At 44.5% G+C, this 6085-nt stretch overlaps 1 long non-coding RNA gene across 1 annotated transcript in view; it reads left to right on the forward strand.

Annotated features, from left to right (window-relative positions):
• The window catches only part of LOC141101442 (uncharacterized), a 161318-nt gene that overhangs the window by 142036 nt on the left and 13197 nt on the right, over window positions 1–6085 (forward strand). The gene's annotated exons all lie outside the window — the stretch shown is intronic.

The following is a 6085-nucleotide window of genomic DNA, read 5'->3' on the forward strand; positions in this document are numbered from 1 at the left end:
CGGCTGGGGACCGAGTACCTTATGACGGTAACCGGCGTCAGGTTGCGGAAAGCTTCAGTCTCCCACGAACCTAAAATGCAACATTTTGAGTGCAAGCAGACAAATGTGTGAATTTAGTACTGTGGCGTTGGCTGCGTATTTCCGATTGCGTTCCAAGGACTGGGGTATGGATAACGGAACGCTGCGCTGGGACAAGGACGTAGATGTGCTTGTTAAGGGTGCTAGTTGAGTTTGTGTGCAACTGCAGATGCAGGGAAGGAGGCATCTTTGTATGCACCATGAACAGGGGATTGGCTTGCATACATAACATCTGAAGAAGCAGTGGTATCACCCGCAGACACTGTTCATGGAGCCTGGTGTTCAATCAACAAAGTCAGGTGCTTTGCTGTCATGTGGGTGATCATGCTGGTGGTGGTTAGGCTGGTAGTTTTGCTACCCCTGATGATGCGGGCATGGCCGGTGGTGCAAATGGCCTTTTTGAGGTTATCGGCAGTCTTTAAAAAACAACCAGACTGTTAGAGGACATTCAGTGTCTCCCTCTCCCACACCACCTCCTCACCTCGATGCGTCTTTCGGTGTTACCCAAGGCTCAGTTCTAGGAACCCTACTCTTCTCCATCTACACCTTCGGCCTGGGACAGCTGATGTAATGGCACGGTTTGCAATATCATCACTACGCCGATGACACGCAGATCTACCTATCTGTACTTGACATCACCTCCTTACTGACCAAAATCACACGTTTTCCCACTATTTCATGCTTCTTTTCTGCTCGCTTTCAAAAAGTGGACATGTACAAAACAGAATACATCATCTTTGAACCATCTTTCACTGAGTAGACATGAGAGCTGTGTATGCATCATTCGGTACCACTTTAGTAAGAGGGAAAGTTTGTCCAAGAGAAAATTATTTTCCAGACATTCACGGTCTTTTTTGCAGCTGTGATCTTCATCTTCTTGGTGTGGATGTGGTAAATTTGCAAGTCGTCATCAATACCATCATCGTCCTTACCTTGTAAAGAGGAAACCTGGTGTTTCCCAGGGTCGTGGTTATCTACGTTTACTGGCATTCCTTTAACAGTGTTCATTACACTAGAACAAATAATTTTCGACTGTGACATTTGGATATTATTGGTAATATGTATTGGTGAACATGATGAAGCTTGTGCCACGGGTGTGTTTATAGTTATGGACAGTGCACTCAACTTTAAACTTAGTTTTTCACGAGCACCAGTTTGTTTGGTTTTCCTCCAACTCTGATCTGCTTTCTCTACTTCAGCATCTCACGAACATGTTGCACTTTGCCCTTTATACAGACATGTGCGTCTTTGGAACATATTTTTGACTGGCATTTTTTAGGCCGAGTCTCACACGAGCATCTGTTACACCGATCTTCTGACGGGCATGAAACATATTCTGGTAATTGGTGGTGGCTAAATGACTAATCATTGTAGGCTATATCCTGGGTCTCATACCTCCCATAGCCACTGCTGTTATTAATCATGTACGTTCCCATTCCTGTTATCACCATGCCTTTTCTTGATAACTTCATCCAACGAATCGTCCGCCATATTTTTAGTAAAATCCTGCACCTTCCCAGCAGCAACTGTGTGGGAAACTACGTTCCAGTTTTGCAAGGTGTTTATGATGCCCCTAAAAAAAGAATTACACACTATGTTGATATGAACCCCCAGGGGGAAATGTTTGTCAGCCCATACACTTAGTGTATAGATGAAGCGCTGCTGCAATGGGGATTTCTGGGGTATATAATATTTAAAGACCATATATACAATTCGGACCGTATGCCCCTTGATAAAGGTACGCCGAAACGTGCGTCGGGGCAGGTGGCACTGTCCGGCAAGGTTGCTTCACTCCCTATCAGGTACTTGTATACAGTTTCATTACTATGGTGCGCTATGAGCCCATTGTGTGAATATGGTTAGGCTTTTCTTTGGCATGTATAACTGTTCGGGTGCCCTGTAAATGTCTGCCATTGTGCATGTTTTGAGGAGTGATGTGTTATACTTTTATTAATATGTTTATGCATACTTGCCTTTGACAGACCCACCCTGGGCCTCCTGCATGTGGTTGTAATAGCTATGTTTCATCTTCCAGCCCTACTGTATGCCTGTTTGTCTGTACAATTTTTTAATATATATTAATAAAATTGATCTTATTTTGCTATTTGACCTGATGACTGGATTTTCCTTTTGCCCATGATTGTAGTCTTACAGTTGGTCGTTTATTGTCCCTATTCATGGAGGTTGTGTGGGATTTTGTTTCTACTCTGTATAAATCTGCTTAATTTTCCCTCCAGTTACGTTCATCGGATCTATCTTACGTTCCAGTTTTGCAAGGTGTTCATGATGCCCCTAAAAAAAGAATTACACACTATGTTGATACGTACCCCCAGGGGGAAATGTTTGTCAGCCCATACACTTAGTATAGATGAAGCGCTCCTTTGTAATGTGATTTTTTTTTATGAAACCCTCCTCCACATTTCTTCCAAGGGGGATTGTGGTGCGTGCAAATTAGGGCCAGGCCTTGCATTCACTTCATGGATAAACTTTATGGTAATAAAAAATAAAATAATGGAAACTTTTGTTTCATGTGACCATCCAGTACGTGGTTTCAAAGGCTTATTGGGGTGCATGTAACATTGGTGCAGGGCAGGCCTTGCAGTCAATGCATAAGAAAATAGTATGGGAGTACAAAATGAATAATGTGAAGTGGATTTTCCTGTGCCCATCCAGTACTTGGCTTCAAAGGCTTATTGGGGTGCATATGACTAGGTAGCAGGGCAGGCCATGTAGTCAATGCATAAGAAAAGAGTATGGGAGTATAAAATGAATAATGAGAAGTGGATTTTCCTGTGCTCATCCAGTACCTGGGTTCAAAGGCTTATTGGGGTGCATATGACTTGGTAGCAGTGCAGGCCTAGCAGTCAATGCATAAGAAAACAGAATGGGAGTACAAAATGAATAATGTTAAGTGGATTTTCCTGTGCCCATCCAGTGCCTGGGTTCAAAGGCTTATTGGGGTGCATATGACTTGATAGCAGGGCAGGCCTTGCAGTCAATGCATAAGAAAAGAGTATGGGAGTACAAAATGAACGTGAAGTGGATTTTACTGTGGCCATCCAGTACGTGGCTTCAAAAGCTTACTGGGGTGCATGTAACTTTGGGGAAGGCCTTGCATTCAATGCCACATTTTTTCAAGAAGCCCTCCTGTACCTCTCGTGAAAGGGGTATTGGGGTGCGTCGCAATTCTTGGCAGCCCATCCACTAACTGCATAGGCAATAACAGTATAGGAGACCGACTGTTTAATAATGGCCCTTTAAGAATATTAATGCAACCTGATGGCCCTCTAAAAATAGGCTCTGTGACTTTAAGAGTCCCTCCTTCATAAATGAAACAAGATGTGTCTGCTTATGTGTCACATACCACATGGCCAGCTAGGGTTGTTAAATGTTACAATGACATTTCCCAGTGAATGCATTTGTATTGGTTGAAACCAATGCTAAAGTTGAAAACGCACCAAAAACGATGCGTGTGAACATTTTTGTTTTGGGTCAATTATTTTGCCTTATACACAAGTCATTAACCTGGAAAGGATGTTCCTTAACATATTTCCTAGCAACATCCATTTTACTTTCGTTTTTGTATTTTTTTTGGTGCGCCTGTAAAAATGGCGTGAAACTCTGACAACACTGTTTACAGCTGTGACCTAGGAGTCAGTGTTTCCAGCGGCATTTGCCATGATGTTTCCGTGTCATTTGAGCAGTGTTTCCATCATTTTCCGACATTTTTAGACCTTAAAAGGACCCCCGATCCTTTTAGAGAGGTTAGATAGGGAGCAGAGGCGGGTGAAGATGAGGACCAGTGTGTGGCCATCTTTGTGACTGCAGAAGACCATTGAGTGAGCCCGATGGAGGAAGTGAGAGATAGAAGATTAGTGACAGCTGAGTGGGATGTGTCAATGGGTATCTTGAAGTCACACATGATGATAGTGGAGATGTCAGTGGAGAGGAAATGAAGCAGCCAGCTGGTGAAGTGGTCGAAGAAGGTGGTGGCTGGCCCTGAGAGGCGGTAAATGACAGCTAGTTGGAGGTTGGTGGGGGAGAAGATGCGCACAGAGTGCACCTCAAAGGAAGAACGGATAACAGAGGTGGCAGTGGGATGTGTGGCTAAAGGAGCAGTTATCTGACAGGAGAAAACCAACTCCTCCACTATGCTTGCTGCTGGAGTGGCTGTGTCAGAGGGGGAGAGCCTGGTTTCGGTGATAGCAAGGAAGAAAAGTTTGTTAGCAATGAAAAGATCATGGATGTAGGAAAGTTTGTTGCAAACAGAGCGAGCGTTCCATAGAGCTCCTGTTAGTGCGACTGGGGAAGTGGAGACTGGATATAAGGTTAGAGAGGTTATGGAAATTTGTGATAGATTGTGGATGGGAGGTAGAAATGACTGCAGATATGGTGAGGACCAGGATTTGGAGAAATATCACCGGCAGTGAGGAGCAGAGGAAGTGATAGCAGGTGGGAGCAGGAGAGGGCATGAGAGGGCTGTCTGCGTTTGGAGACAAAGGATTGTATGTTGAGGAACAGTTCTGTGGAGGTAGATGGGGAGGATGAAGGGAGAGATAACTGGTGTAGGGATTAGGGGGTTAGTAGAAAGTGAAGGATTATAGGGATGAGAGTGAAAACAAAAACATTGTTTACAGTGACTATTTAGTTACCTTCTGGTTCAATTCTGGATTAATTCTTCCATAGCTCCACACACTTCTATGATACACTTATATTATGCACTGGGCAGACTGACGTCTTGGCAGACTTATGCTATGCAATATATGTGCTAGAAAGTGCATTCAGGTATGAAGCAGAGGGGAGTGGTCTGTGCTCATCTTGGTCAGATAATTTAGGCTATGTGCACACGTAGCGTTTTAAAACGCTCACTAAAAACCGGACTCCTTCCCAGAAATCGCGCGTTTTTTTCCGCGCGATTTCACCGCGATTATGATCGCGATTTTGCCGCGATTTTCGCGTGCGTTATTCAAGCACTTTCCAAGCGATTTGAAGCATCGCTTGGAAAGTGATTGACAGGTTGGTCACACTCCTCAAACATAGTGTTTGACAAGTGTGACCAGGTTTTTACTATTGAGGCCACCTATGCGGCATCAATAGTAAAAGATAGGATGTTAAAATGCTAAAAAAAAAAAAAAAAAAAAAAAATCGTGGGGTATATTTACCTTCCGGCGTCCCGGGCTGCATTCCCGGGCCTCAGCGTTCCCAGTAATGCCTTGTGAGACCTGTGATGACGTAGTCTCGCGTTGCTATAGCGATCTCGCGAGACCGCTAGAGTCACGCGAGACTACGTCATTACAGGGCCTTGCCGCAAGGCATTACTGGGAACGCTAGGCCGGGAATGCAGCGCGGGACACCGGAAGGTAAATATACCCCGATTTTTTATTTTTTTTTACAGGGGTATGGTACCCAGGGCCTGGAGGACAGTCTCCTCTCCTCCACACCGTGGGTACCAACCGCACATGAGACGCTTAACTTCCCGCATGGTGGGCATAGCCACATGTGGGAAGTAAGCGATTCTCATGCATTCCTATGGGTGCGGAGTCGCGGCAATTCTTTGCGATTCCGCACAAAAGAATGAGCATGCTGCGATTTTTTCCGCGATGCGATTCCGCCGCGGAAAAAAGCGCAGCATTAGCACAGCATGTGCAGAATATCATAGGAATGCATGGGAGGTGTTCTGTACACGATTTTTAAGCGTTTTCGCGCCGAAAATCGCGGCAAAAACGCTTAAAAATCGCTACGTGTGCACACAGCCTAAGAGTGAGACAGATGCATATGATTCAGGCAGAGTAAACAAGGTCATAACATTGTGGGTATTGCAGGGGTTAGTTGAGAAGCATACCAAGTGGTTGCAAGGAGTTGAGTTTCTATATTCTATGGCGATGAGGAAGTTACATATAATATATTTTGTTTTGCCTCATAGCTGCAGCAGTGCCTGACAAGATATAGAGTAAACGGGCACCAACCACAATATCAGTTTAGGTGGGATCACCTGGTGCATATAAAT

Source organism: Dendrobates tinctorius, unplaced genomic scaffold (genome assembly GCF_039654945.1).
Source record: "Dendrobates tinctorius isolate UK_male_01 unplaced genomic scaffold, ASM3965494v1 ptg000117l, whole genome shotgun sequence".
Classification (NCBI taxonomy): domain Eukaryota; kingdom Metazoa; phylum Chordata; class Amphibia; order Anura; family Dendrobatidae; genus Dendrobates; species Dendrobates tinctorius.